The sequence below is a fragment of the Nilaparvata lugens genome, chromosome 1 (genome assembly GCF_014356525.2).
Source record: "Nilaparvata lugens isolate BPH chromosome 1, ASM1435652v1, whole genome shotgun sequence".
NCBI lineage: Eukaryota > Metazoa > Arthropoda > Insecta > Hemiptera > Delphacidae > Nilaparvata > Nilaparvata lugens.
Genome location: NC_052504.1, coordinates 99,775,492 through 99,792,146, shown reverse-complemented (window position 1 = coordinate 99,792,146; position 16,655 = coordinate 99,775,492).

Here is a 16,655-nt window from a genome sequence, read left to right as displayed (position 1 = left end):
AACCAATCAGAGGAGCTGTCTTTTCAAAAAAGCCTTCTCTGATTGGCTCTCGTGAAATTAATCACGGTTGAAATTCAACCGGCTGTTGTGCAACCGGGCCTTAGTCTTGTAGTTGTTCACTTCAAAAAATTTTCAGTCCTTAACCATTTTCACAAATTATATACTTATTTATGAGACTACAGGAAGCATGATGTGTTGATTGATTGCTAATTAATTATTTTTATGATTATCTTCAATTATATGTGATATTTGTTGGAGTAAATAAAAGGAGATTATAGATTATAATGAAAATCCTATAATAACTAAATAATATATATTTTATTTCAAATGGTATGCAAGACTTTACAAATATTTTATAAACTTGAACAATTTTATAGGGTGAATCGAGTATTAAAACAAAATTTAAAAAAGGAAACATTAAGGAGGATTGTGTAATGCTAGTGACAAAAACAATTTTATAAAATAGCATTATATTATCCTGTTAGAAACAGGGTACTCTCTATAATGCTATTTTCTGAATAAAAATATGTACCCCTGAGTACATAAATTTTAAGAATGTATGTTTATATATTGAGTAGGCTACCGTAGGTATGTGAAAAATGACTTTGGAAACCATTGTATCATCTATTTTTGTTGATGTCATTGTTAATTTTATCCAATAAATTGATCAAACAGTTGAGCTCTTATTCATTTCACTCCAGTTTTATTTATTCCATTGACAATCAAAAATCATTATTGCAAATTATTATCATCTCACGTTCATATAGTAGTTGTTGATATGCAAACTATAATTTGAAAAAAAATTCTTGAGAGAGAGAGATTGATTGAGTAGGTACTGTTTTTGATGAGTGTGAGTGAAAGAACGGCACAGTATGAGATACTACCAGCGTCAAATAGCCTCATGAAAAAGAACTACGTATACTATCGGCTTGAGTTAACCTTCCGGAAGTCGCGCCCTACTCAAATCACTCGAGCAGTCGCGTGTTGTAATTTTTACAACATCCAATTTTTCATGTGTTATGTACTCTGTTTACTGTCAAAACATACTAATTAAATGTATAATTAATATTCCATCTCATTGGATTATTTTACGCCTATGGACATTTGCATGATTACCTTTTTGTAGCCCAATAAGGTACACCAAGCAAAGCCAACAATTCTGTGTTATTGGTTCATTTTGGCAGTCTCTTTCCCTATCAATATGCACTGTCTTTCATATGCACCACTTATGCACTGTCACGACTAAATGGCACCTAAATACTGAACCATTGCTCGGTTGATACTGCAACTCAGTGGAGTGATGGGGGGAAAGTTTTGGAATGCATAGGTGACTCATTCACTGTCACCACCTCATTCAATAGTTTTGTCAGAAAAAAAACTGACACTGTTGTATTTTTTACAACAGTGCGACTGCTGGAAGGTTAACAGTGAAAATTGGGATATATTCTTATGCTAACTTTGAAATAAGACAACTTAATTACAAAAGATTTAGAAATGTGTTGGTAAATTTTCTCTTAGATAATCCCTTCTACTCTGTCAAAAGTTATACCCATTGTTATTGTATAGTAGCTGATACAGCACTTAGAATAGTATATAAGCTCTAGTAATTAAGATTCTTTGTCTCATTTCTGTATTTTGGGCAGTCACTATGCCGGTTTGTTTCTTGAATAAATCTTTTTAAAAAGGATGTCACGTGTTCCGTTTACTTAACTGGCGCCCGAACAAACGGGACCGCAGACGTTTCGGTAAAGTTCAATTAACTTTTTTTTTCGCGACCAACTGTCTCGAATCCAAAACGCGAGTGTAACTCCTCATCTGCGGCCTACCCTCATCACTCTGGAACAAGTGCACAGCCTTCCATCCTGGCAGAGAGAAAAAACACCTGGCGGCCCCTAACCAACAGAGAACCAAGCGACACGGATTCATCCACGGACGAGGACCAGGACGATCCAAGTACGCTCTCCAAACCAGTTGTGAGTACCAAACAAAAGAACTTCATCAAACCCTCAAAACTGCATCCAGTCTTATCTTCAACTTCAGAGATTTCAAAAATGGCAACAATCACTAAACCTATTCCACATGAACTCTTGAGATACATACCTCATTACGATGGTACTTCTCACAAGTTACATCAATTCATATCTACTTGCGAAGACCTTTCTATCGGCTACTGTGCTGATAACATTCAAGAAAAAGAAGCTAATCACTGGATTCTTTTCAAAGCTGCTATGTGCAAACTTGAAGGACCAGCCGAAGCAGTAGCATTCAACAACAGTTGTTCTTCAATAAAAGACTTGATAAAATCACTGAAACAAAATTTTGCTGATAACAGATCTGTACCTGAACTCATTGCTGAGCTGACTGTGATGAAATCCTATCAAAGGGAACATCCTATTGAATTTTTGAACAGACTTAATGAAAAACGTACAAATGTAATTACTAAGTATAAGCTAGATGGTGTTACAGGTTTACTATTAGAAAATTTGATTTGTCAACTGAATGCTACACTTGTAAATACTTTTGTGCATGGAGTTCACCCAACATTAGGGTCACATTGCAAGTACTACAAGTACAAGACCTAGATGATGCTAGGAATAAGTTAATAAACGATTGTAGTATTGTATTACAGCAACTACGCTACAAAACCACTATTGAAACAATGAACAGGGTAGATAGTAGGAAACATTCCAACAACACAACAACATTTAGAAATCCTAATTACGAGCAAAACTTTCAAAAACAATGGTCACACGACAATTCTTTCGAACAAACACACAGACCCTTCCAAAGTAGACAACAATTTTCACCACACAATGTTCAACAAACTAACTTCCCCCAAAACTTTCAACAAAATTTTTCAAATCAAAGCTTCCAAAAACAAAACTATCGTCCAAACTTTCAACAACAACGTTTTCCACAACAAAGCTTTCAGCAGCAAAACAGTAATTTCAAACCTAACACTCAAGTAAGTTCGTCAAACACAGTGTCTATGCGCACTCAAAGACAGACCCTGTACAAAAATTGAAAACTTACAGATCACCATATGAAGTAAACTACTTAGAGGAAGAACCAGAAGATAACTACAATCAGAACCCGATTGAGGCTATGCAATGTCAAATAAACACTTTGACTGAATCACTCAACAAACTCACGAACCATTTTTTAGAGTCAGGCCCCCAGTTTTCGGAGGACCCCCCAAGCGACTCGACTTGAACATCTTAAACAAATCTCTTCCTTACTTTCTCGATCAAAAGAAAAGAAAATGGCTAGTAGACACAGGATCTGCTAAAAACTATATGCATCCATCATTGGTCTCTCCTGAGATCACTCGATACAAGGAAGACTTTATTGTAAAAACTCCTAATGGAGAAAGTAAAGGAAACGAATATATTTTATTCAACACATTGACTCTCATAAAAAATAAAATAGACGATATTATGGTGAGCTTAGAATTTTGTCGACTAAACATAATCCATTCAAGTATTCTGTCTAGAAACGAATTGTCTTTATTAATTCATTCGGCTAAATTGTCTCTCATTTCTGATGAACCCGAAATTTTGTGGCAGCTAGGGTCTGCACATTGTCATGTGAAAGATGATTTCATTACTTATTTTATACAATTGCCTTTGTATTCTCATGCCTATGAGACATTTTTCTCCTATCTTACCCAGTCGTAAAAGGAAATGAGTTGCGAACAATTGTTGAACATCCGTCCTTCATAATTCGAAAAGATAATCATTGTTTACAGGAGATTGTTTACTAATAAGAAATAATTATTATTGTAAGAATATGTCTAGAATAGTTAATAAGTGTATAAGTCAACTTTTAGACGATAAGGACCTTCATGATTGTAAATCTTTGGTTATAAGTGAGGCTCAACCTTTTATAAGATACGTTCAAGTCATAAATAAATATTTAATGTTCAATATTACTACTTGCACTATAAGTAAACAAAATCAAAACATTACAATTTATCCAAGGAAGACTCAATTACTGAACCTTGAAGAATCAGAAAAGCTGTTTAATTTTTTAGAACCATACGTTTATTGGGAAAGCATTGTATCCTTACCCTCAGAACAACCTGCGAGAACACTATATAGGCTACAAATCTATCTTTCGACTTGATCCATAAAGCTAATCTAAATATAGAACCACTAGAAATTATAGAGGATTTTACAGCTGAAAGCAATTACCTACTTCATTATATTCTAATCCCAATTGGAATTTTTGTGCTGTGATAATAATTGCAGTTATTTATTACAATGTAAAATCTCATTGAAATTTTGTAATCGAAATATTCCTGATAAGAAACAAATAGCTTGTAACTTAGGCGGACCGTACCTCCCAACCGAAACTCCTACTTGAAAAATTGTTCTCACACTTTTGTATTAGTATGTATTGATAACTTAGTTGAGTATTATTTTATATTGTTTTTAACCAGTTTTTGTATTTTGGGTCTTATCAGTTTTTGGTCGCTGAGGACAGCTCCAAACTTGGGGAGGGAGAAGTTATACCCATTGTTATTGTATAGTAGCTGATACAGCACTTAGAATAGTATATAAGCTCTAGTAATTAAGATTCTTTGTCTCATTTCTGTATTTTGGGCAGTCACTATGCCGGTTTGTTTCTTGAATAAATCTTTTTAAAAAGGATGTCACGTGTTCCGTTTACTTAACTAAAGAATATTATGGAGAAAAAATATTATATCCAAGGGATTTTGAAATGAATTAAAAATAATTTATATTTTTTAATAATGTGTATTTTTGTATATTATGAACTGTATGTAATTTATATATAATATTTGAATTTGAGTCCAATGTACTGTGACTGTTTATTTCAGTGTTTTATTGACAGTTTTTATTGTGCTGTATTGTATTGTGTTGACTGGCCTATATGTCAAATTTTGATGTACAATTGAGGCTAATAAAGATATTCTATTCTATCCTTTTCTCTATGTGAACATTTAGCTTCATTGGAAATAGGAGTTTTCAACAGTAAAATAAGACATAGAAAATAAGGAGTTTATTTCCAAACTAAAATTAAAAACCATATTAGATTCTACAAACATAATGAACTTCAAATCTGAAGTTGTTATCGAGGAAAAAATTGCTGAATAATATATGGTGAAACATGGGCAAGTAATATAACATAGTGAGGTCCACTTTATAATAGCAGTGGAGAAAGATTGGGGAACAACGTTGCCGATATCTGTCTTGTCAATGCCTTCTATAGACGGTAGCTGATACAGGTTTATTGATGTAATATTAACTGTTCATTCTCGGTTAAAATAATCAATTATATTTTATTACGCAAAAAATAATATTTCTCAATAATGAATTCTCATAATATTAGGATAAAATATTTTGTTGATTAGTTATTAATTCTACATTGTTAAAAGACGATCTGACAACAGAGCAAAGCGAGAAAGAGATAGTGCTATCTGCTTTGTTGAATGATAGACAAGGATAGCAATACCATTGCTGATCAAACACTTCCATTATAACGTGGACATCACTATAGTAATCACAATACACATCTGATTTCTAACCAATGTATAGAATAGCTACAGAATACATGAAAAGTCCTTGCTAATATTAAAGAGTATATTTGAAAATATTAAACTATTCAAAGTCCACTCAAGTTAAATTCTAATAGAAGGCAAGTTTCAAATCATTATTTTTTTTCTGGGACTACATTTTAGGTAGATTTTTAAGGCGTTTGTATTTTAAATTCAAAATCAAGTACGAGATTCACTTAAAACTGTTAAGAATCTTATATATATATATATATATATATATATATATATATATATATATATATATATATATATATATATATATATATATAACATAAATGCTTATCTCTTTTCTGTATAGGGCTACTTGTAATATACCCGTAAATATAAATAAAAATACAAATCTGAATACCCTTTTTGAAATATTTTATCACAACATGTTTCGGACATTGATGCCATTTTCAAGTAATATGAAGTAAACTAGCCGTCAGGCTCGCTTCGCTCGCCACATCCGTCTAGCCAGGGGGCTCCGCCCCCTGGACCACCGTCTGGATCGTTCAGGAATGAGAGCAGGCTCGCTTCGCTCCATTTGAGCATTTTTATCATATGTTAGGAGAATCCAGTCGGGGGTCCAGACTAAACGTCTTGCTAAACGGATATGGCGAGCGAAGGGAGCCTGACGGCTAGTAATATAATAATCCCAGGATTGAAGTAGCAGTGCCCAATCATTTTTTCCGCGATAAATGCATTTAAATCTTCAACTTGATGCCAACCTAACAAAGTCAACTCAACTTAATGCCAACCTGACAAAATTATTAATTTAGTTGCCATTTAACAACTGTTTCGAAGAGGTACTCTATCTAGATTATAGTTCTATAGTAACATATGATATGGAAATTCCAATTATAATTAAGAGATTGGGAGAAGAAGAATATACATGCTAAAAGACGAACTTTAAACCCTTAAAAACAACCCTTACCAAATTTAAACGTTTTTGGTCCGATAGATTTTTAGTTCTGCGAGTGAGTGAGTGAGTGAGTCAGTCAGTTAGTCAGTCAGTGAGTGAGTGCCATTTCGCTTTTATATAATTATAGATAAATAAATACTGCTGGAAGATTCTTATTTTGATCATATAAATACACTAACATATGTTCAAAATAAGAATCTTCCAGCAGTATTTATTTATTTACTTCATATCACTTGAAAATGGCATCAATGTCCGAAACATGTTGTGATAAAATATTTCAAAAAGGGTACTGAGATATTTATTTTTATTTATATTTAGGCCTATTTAACATAAATTCTTCCCATCAAAGTTAATTAAAAAAAATGAAATCATAACCCTATTCGGACTTTTAAAATGCTATCAAAATTTGGGGGAGAGATAGTGCAAGGAGCATCCTTAAGCTGGGTTTACACCAAAGTTATTAACAAAATGTTTATTTTTCGTCCTTATAGATTCTATTAGATTGAACATAACTTATCATACACTTGATGAGCATATATGTTTGTCAAGCTCCGTTTAATCTAATAGAATTTATAAGCACGGAAAAATAAACATTTTCTTGATAACTTTGGTTTAAACGCAGCTCTAGTTTATCTCTGTCTCGATCAGTGCTTCCTCGTAAAAATTTAAACAAATAGATTAACTGCTGACTGGACTGAATTTACTATTGAAATTATCTAACATGATAGACATAATACAACATGATATTACAACATGTAACATGATATTACATTACAACATAGGATTGTCAATTAGCGTAGACTAAAAATATAGTAGTTGAAATAATTCAATCTATGTTTAAAAATAGTGGAGTGATTTTTATCGCAAAATATTCTATACCTTGAATAACGAACAATGATAGAAATGATAGAATTAAGCTGGGTTTACACCAGAGTTATTAACAAAATGTTAATAACATTGTTAATAACTTAATTCTTATAGATTCTATTAGATTGAACGGAGCTTGACAATCACATATGTTCATCATGTGTATAATTTATGTTCAATATAATAGAATCTATAAGGATTAAGTTATTAACATTTTGTTAATAGCTCTGGTGTAAACGCAGCATTAGAAATTAAAACAAGTCTGTTGTCCAATGGAAATTCAATTTTAATTTCAATTGAAATTCAATCTATGTGCAAAAATAGTGGAGTATTTTAGATCGCAAAATATTCTATACCTTCAATTACAGACAATGATAGAAATAATAGGATTAGAAAGCATAACAAAGAATCGAAACTAGTCTATTGTCTAATGGAATGAAAATAAGTTGGGGCCGGTTTCCGAGCTCGGGATTTAGCTACGTTCTAGACTTTAAACAACTGGAGTCAGAAAATTGAACACAAAAAGAGAAAATAGTGTAGAGTTTCAGTTAATTTGAATTATTCAGGAATGTTTCATTTCATCATGGAAAAACGTGTCTAATTATAGAAATAAGAAAATAAAGATTATCATAGAAACTGCGACTACGCCCCGTTTCGGAAAGCCAATTTTCTGAATCCAGCTGTTTAAAGTCTAGAACTTAGCTCAGAAAGTGGCCCTTAAAGGTAGGCGCACACAGATCGTCATCGGACGGACGGCACGCATCGGACGATTAGATTTGATGCATTGTTTACAATTGGAGTGCACACACCTATACGATGCGGATAGGTATGCACGCTCCAATTGAAAACAATGCATCAAATCTAATCGTCCGATGCGTGCCGTCCGTCCGATGACGATCTGTGTTCAATACTTTAGTGTTCAATATTGAAATGGTCATATTTATCAATGTATTCTTAAGAAAATAACATAATACTGGTTAAAGAGGTAACTGATAAAAGAAAACTTTCATAAATTCTATTGTCTATGGCACTTAGGATTTTGATCAAATGATTTTCAGAGATAAAATTTATAAAATTAGGCACATTTTCTTCTTGTAATGATTGACAAAATCAAAATTTGGCATTTGGCGTATGTAGGTTTTGAATTAAACTGAATGAAAAAGACTAAGAAATTGTCAAATTTCTTGAAATTTTCATTCAATATGAATAATTACCACAATATCAACTTCTCAACTACACAAAAAAAAAATTGAATTAAACGGCAGATTCAGTTATTCATTATTATAAATAATGAAATATTGAAAGCTAGTTTGGTCGTTTACTCATATTAAAAATAAAATTCAGTCGACAAATTAGAAGATAATAAATAATAGCCTGTTTTGTCAACTATCATAATAAGCGATAAATTCTGTCTACAAATTAGAAGAAAATTTTAATTCTTGGTAACTTAATTGAAAAAGGAACTAAAATGAACATACCTCAAGAAATATCAAAATCCATACAACAGTTCTAAGGTTAGGTTAGGTTAGCTAAGCTAATCTTATCCTTTATAGATAAAACTCATGTATATTGCTACAGTATTACAATTCTTGTAAAATTTATAAATCGTGTATTTCTATAACTTTATTTCATGAATATGTGCAAATAATCCAAGTTTAAGAATAAGGTACATTAATTACTGCTTACATCACATCAAATTTAGGCCAAAGTTTGTGAAAACTACGATAATTTATTTGTGAATCTATGGACTAAAGGGAAAGTTTTTCTCCCTTAGTGGAGAAAGATAAGGGAAAAACATTGCCGATATCTTTCTTTTCTGGCTCAAAATTTTGCAAAATTACTCAAAAAATTCCAATTTGTAGAGATTTGAGTGAAATATTTTTGTTTTTAATCAGTTTTTAAATATCAAAATTCAAAATTTTTAGTTTAGTCATTAGTTTTGAAGTGGAAATTGGACTTTTTGAAGTGAAAGTGAAATCTTAACCTTATTCTTTTTTGAAACTTTTATTTGTAAAAATTTGGGAGAAGACAGTTTTGGGCTATGCCTGTTGTCTTCTCTCAATCATATTATATTTATTATAATTATGATTTGTAATTGTCAATGAAATAAATAAATAAATAAATATATATCTGTCTTGTTGATATACCTTCTATAGACGGTATCTGATACAGGTTTATTAATGTAATAACTGTTAATTCTCGGTTAAACTAATAAATTATATTTTATAACATCAATTATTCCTTCTAAACACATTTTCACAATACTGAATCCAATGACAAAACAGTATCACCTCCCATCTTTTCATCACTTAGGTTTTAACGTTTAAAATAATCAGTTCATTCCATTTCACTGATAATTTTCACTAGAATGACAGAAAACCTTGGCCGTTCTCAATAAATCACTCTTAAATTAATTGGGTTTTAACGTTCAAGACAATCAGTTCATTTCACGGATAATTTTCCATTCATATCCAATTTTAGTTGTCAGTTGTTGTGGGAAACAATTTCTGAATCTAGGGACTAAAGGGAAATTTTTCTCCCTTGGGGAAATAGTTGTCAGTTGTTGAGGGAAACAATTTCTGAATCTAGGGACTAAAGGTAAATTTTTCCTCCATGAAGGAAATTGTTGAGTAAAACAATTTTCATGAGGGTGGAAAAGAATTAGAGTCACTTGATGTTCCAAACATTTTTACTTCATCAAGAAATTGGAAAAAAATGAATTCAGTCATTGATGGCATTAACCTATTTCAAGTTAGTTGCAAGAAGTAGTAGTCCTGGTAAGAGGTGAGAACTACCTATCTTATTAATTTAACTCTTTATTAAATTAGGGAAAAATGCTCATTAGTCTTTTTAGACTAGATTGCAATCCTATACTATTAAACGAGCAATTTCTGTTTATATGTTCAGATGTTTGTATTTCACCGTATCTCGAAAACGGCTCTAACGATTCTCACGAAATTCAGAACATAGTAGGTTTATAATATAAAGATTCGATTGCACTAGATCTCATCCCTGGGAAAACTCGCTGAAGGACATTAAAAGGATAATTATTATTCATCCTTGGAAAAACAGCTGATAATAATTATTTCGTTGCCTGTTGATGATAGAAGTGAGTGAGCGAGTTCATGTGTGTGGGACTGGGTTAAAACTATGATTCAGCTGTTCAACTTTTGTAATCATTCAATCATTACAAAAAGATTGTATTTTTATTGAAAAGATAAAACTTTTGTAATCATTCAATCAGGTACTTAGTGCCGGTTGCAAAAAGCCAGATTATTTTCAATCGTGATCAATTCCAGTAGATCCATCTCTTTGAAATGTTCTTCTCTGATTTGGTTCACGTGAAATTGATCAGGATTAAAATTTAACCGGCTTTTGTGCAACCGGGCCTTTGTGAGGGAAGTTTTTGCATTCACCTGGGAATTAATCTCAATTTAATGTGATTAAATAGTGCATTTCTGTACAAACTATGAATGTTATTATAATTTCTTCTTTCGTAATAAATTCTTTATGCTTTTGTACTCCAGAGCGAAGCTCGGTCCCCGATATTGACTATTTATAAGAAAAAAAAACTTGATGACATCAATGTTGAAACATATAGTGAATTAAAGTTTTTAAAAGAGGTAATTAGATTTTTATTTCTTGATAAACAAGAGTATCCCTAACAAATAAAGTTAATTTACCTCCATCTACACCAAATTTTGAAGGGTGGGTTACAGGACGTGGAATACGACTTGAGGTAGGGGATGGAGGAAAAATAGTTCATTTCATACTAGAACTATTTCAGAAATTCATTAGTCGTTTCAAACTATGACCCCGTTTCTAGAATGCAACAGTGAATAAATCAATTTAGAATATAAAGTATGATGTAGAATAGGTTTATATGATTCAAGATCTACTACGACATAGACCTAATATTTTGAAATAGAAATGTTACTCTATGCATGATTTTGAAACAATTAATTGACAGAAGAACTATTCACTTGTAATATGCATGCTAATGCAATAAGTAAGTTCCCTTTTTATTTTTCGTTTTCTTTGTTGGTAATGTTTTTTTGGAAAATATAGTTCATTTCAAAGATATTTCATTCTATTATTATAAGAGCCTCAAGGTAGTATCATAGAAAACAAGATATCATGAGATAATATCCCATGGTATAGGTCGTTCATGTTCCAAATTCCAAGCCGATTTTTGTTAACTCAAGCCGATTACTGTTGACTACTGTATATTATTTCTGTTTTGACCGGGTGAGAATGTAAGAACGGCACAGTTTGAGAGACTACCAGCGTCACATAGCTCCACGAGAAAGAAGTACTCGGACTATCAGCTTGAGTTAACGTCGAGCGCTTAGCTCTAGGGACAAACTAATTCCGCTAGATCGCTCCAGCTGTACTATTCACTTGCTGCCCGAGCATAGCAGGCGTAAAACCGTGCTTTAAAAGGTACACAGGCTATTATTGTGTCTACAGAAGAAGTTTAAGCATCAACTTTTTTCATCAAGAACAGCGCTACAAGTTGCTATGAATTTGAAGTCTATAGAACGAACATTGAATGTGAACAAAGAGTTTAAAATGCATAAAAATTTAATTTTTTCAGATTTTCAAAAACAAAGTTGACGTAATTTCTGCTATATTGAAGATGAGACGCATATTTTTCTCAAAATTTTCTGATAAGTAGTTTTTGTAGGGTATGTGTACCATCTGCCTCAAAAAAGTGACTTTTGGAGCCCTATTGTTAGCTAACAGACGCTGATAAAATATTTAAATTGCATAGATTATGTCCTAAGAACCTGTCCAATAGATTAGAAAAAGAAAAAAACAATTGTGACAAAAAAAATATTGAATGCACAACCTTAACAGTGAAAATTGGAACATAAACGCCCTATACCATGGGATATCTTCGTATGATATCTTTTCTCTACGGTATTACATACAGCATTCAGACCATAACATTTTATATTGAACTTCCAATTATAACTATTCAAATAATCTGTATACATTTATTTATCTATATCAATAGTGGGAGTGAAATAAAAAGTTTGAGGTGAAATAAAAAGATGTTGTCAATTTCACAAATTTCAAAAATATGTGGCATTGACATCTTTTTACTTCACCTTAATATGGAGAAATTCCACAATCTCGGTGCAAAGTGTTAATTAATATTTGTTTGTTTGATTTGAAGATTGTTTGATAAAGGAGCGTATCTTTTTAATAGACATTTAAAGTACAAGAGGTTTATACATTGGGACTGTTAGGATACTAGTATAAGTCAGTCACTAATAAAAATTCCTACTCAATAGTAGGCCTAAAATATAATACATTTTTGGATGTAGCTACTTTGGATAAAAAGATCACTTCTTGCATATAGGACAGTTAGAACTATTTGGATTGGAGCAGTTTTGTATGAACACAACAACTTATTAATGAATTATTAATTCAATAAAAAACAATTCCATAGTAGATAGGACTGCCCTTGTGTTTTAAAAACTTTTCATATAAATAAAAAGTGTACTAATGAATTATTTTTTATTAATTAACAAAATAATCATAATTGAAATACTTCATTAAAAATTACGAATTTTTATGAATCATTTTTTTATAAACTAGAACAATTTGTATTTAACTGGAACCATTTTTTGAAAAAGCGACATGTTTTGAACTCATCAAATCATTTGCATCTCATTTAAATTTTATTTTGACACTTGTTAATGATCAAACACTCTTGAAAGTGACTTAATAAATCGAAAAAGTCGTATATTTAAATAAAACTAATCAGTACTAGTTGAATAATTTATAAAAAAAACTATTGAGTACCTCTGAAAAACAGAACGCTATAATAAAAAATTATATTTTTTTAATCATACCCAATGAATTTGCCTTCAATCTCTCCAAAACTTTTGAATACTAATGTAGAAAATATATTTTTAGTTTGGAAACTATAACATAATTGAGAATGTTTAAGCACGGTATATATTTATTCATGTGGAAGAAGAAATGAAATGAAATGAAAAAATCCTTATTAGGCGAAGTTAAGACTTTTAAGTCCTCTCTACCACTCAACCTCAAGAAGACGGTAAGGTCATGAAATAAGCCAAGAATTTATAGTGAGTTTCACTTCAAACTATATCAGCGTTCTCTATAAGCTGCGTACAGACTTGAGCGCCACACGGACACGCGCGCGCATTTCATTTTCTATCAGCTGATCCTATGCTCATTCTATCTTCTGTATTTGTACAGAAACAATAAAATAAAGATATACGTAATAATATATGTAATAAGCATAGCATGAGCTGATGAAAAGCGAAATGCACGTGCTCGTGGCGCATAAGTCTGTACGCACCTATAAAATAAACACCAATAATTACATCCAATCACTAATCAAATCCTATTCAACCGATGATTACAATTCAAAGTGAAGCTTTTAATTAGTCCTTTGCAAAGCACGGGTTACACCTTACAATAAATGACGTCATATCCAACAACCGAGGCTTTAAACTCTTAAGCTGGGTTTATAACAAAGTTATTAACAAAATGTTAATAACTTGATTCTTATAGATTCTATTAAATTGAACAGAACTTGACAAACACATAAATGTTAATAATGTATATAATAAGATACGTTCAATCAAATAGAATTTATAAGGATTAAGTTATTAATTTTGGTGTAAACGCAGCTCTAGTGCGGTTTACACAGCAACAGTTTAAACTAAATTTGATTTAAAACTGGATTAAATCCATATCGAATCTTGTTCGTTGTCATGTGATTCATTTCGAGTTTAAGCCAACAACTGATTAAATTCAGTTTGAACTTTGACTGTGTCAACAGCTCTTATTGGGGAAGCTATTGAAATTTTACTGTAAAATATAATCTGATGATTAAATGTGGAAAAACGTCACAAGGACTAAGAATTTAGTCATCTCCTACCACCGTGATTTCAAATTTCAATCAAACAACACTTCTCATAACAAAAACATTTTCAATTATTTCTTCCAAACACATTTTCACAATTGAATCCAATGACAAAAACAGTATCACCTCCCATCTTTCCATCACTTGGGTTTTAACGTTTAAAATAATCAGTTCCTTTCATTTCACGGATAATTTCCACTAGAATTACAGAAAACCTTGACTGTTCTCAATAAATCACTCTCAAATTAATTAGGTTTTAACGTTCAAAACAATCAGTTCATTTCATTTCACGGATAATTTTCACTAGATTGACGATAAAAACCTTGACCTTTCTAAAAAAAAAAACACTAACATTAATTAGGTTTCAACGTTTAAAAACAGTTAGTTCAGTTCATTTCAGGGTTAATTTTCACCAGATTGACGATAAAAACATTGACATTCGTCAATAAATAACGCAATGCACAATGAATTTAGATCATTGAGCTCGATCTACGATTTACAAAGTTTCTTGTCAGCGTTAAATCGGTCAAAAGAGACAGATGTTTTCATTTTTATTTTTAAATAAAATAGAATCTATTTACAAAGTTTCTTGTTAGCGTTGAGTCGGTCGAGCATCTTTGGCTCAACTCACACTTACGCGACTCAGGTCGATAAGAGACTCGACTCTAGTGGAGAGCATGTGTTTTCAAATGGTGACACTCAGACCAGTCGATTCTAGTCTCCGCGACGTCACCATTTGGAAACACATGCTCTCCACTAGAGTCGAGTCTCTTCTCGATCTGAGTCACGTGAGTGTGAGTTGAGCCTTTGCGTACACTTCACACAGTCATAGAGACAAGATAGCATAAGAAAATATCCCATGGTTTATAGATCGTTTACGTGTATGCTTTTCAAGTTTAACTCATTCCTTGAAACATTGGAAATTTACATTGCTTTGAGAAAAAATAGCATGAGAAGATATCCCATGGTATATGTCTTCATGTTCTAAATTTCAAGCCAATGTTAACTCAAGCCGATTACTGTCGACTACTGTTTATAATAACTGTTTTGTTGGGGTGAGAGTGTAAGAACGGCACAGTCTGAGAGACTACCAGCGTCCATAGCTTCACGTGTCAACTCAGGTCGATTACTGTCGACTACTGTCTATTATTACTGTTTTGGCCGGGTGAGAGTGTAAGAGCGGCACAGTCTGAGAGACTACCAGCGTCAAAAAAGAACTACTGGGGCTATCGGCTTGAGTTAACAGTGAAATGAAAATGAAACTTCATTCTGACTTTGGAAAAACAACAATTAATACAACAAACATTTCAGAATTGCTCTGACAACAAAACGAGAATGAAACTTTATTCTGCCAATGAAAAATATAGTAATTAATAAATAAACGTTTCTGAATTATACTGGCAGCAAATTTGAAACTTCAACGTCCTATTCAATGGGATATTCAGAATCATACTGGCAACAAATTTGAAAAATATTAACGCCCTACATCTTGGAATATTCAGAATATTATAATGGCAACAAATTTGAAACATCAACAACGCCTATACAATGATATATTTAGAATAATACATTGTCAGCAAATTTGAAAAATTAATGCCCGACTTCATGGGATATTCAGAATTATACTGGCAACAAATTTAAAACATTAACGCCCTATACCATGGCATATCTCCTCATTCTATGCATATCTTTTCTCTATGAAATTGTACCCCGAGTCCGTTTATTAAATAGTGCACATTGATACAGTATCACCAAACATGATACAGTAACAACACAATATGATACAGTATCATTTCAACTTGATACACAACACCATAATTTGAATACAAAACTTCAAAGTTAAATAGTGCAGATATGGTATCACCATAGATGATACAGTATCACTACAAATGATACAGTATCATTAAAATATGATACAGTATCATCTCAACTCAATACAAAACTTCCAAACTGATTAATTTTACAAACCATGGAATATCTTTTTATGCTATCTTTTCTCTGTGACACTGTACCCAGAGTTCGTTTATTGAATATCGTTTTTAAAAACATTATTTTATTAAATAGTGGACATTGATACAGTATCACCACAACATGATACAGTATCAACACAACATGATACAGTATCAACACAATATGATACAGTATCATATCATCTTGATACACAACACCATAATTTGAATACAAAACTTCAAAGTTAAAATTTAGTACACATATGGTATCACCATAAATGATACAATATCACTACATATGATACAGTATCATCTCAACTTGATACAAAACACCATAATTTGATAGGAAACTTCAAAGTGTTTTTAGTGCACATTGATACAGTATACCATAATTTGATACGAAACTTCAAAGTTTTTTTAGTGCACATGATACAGTATCACCACACA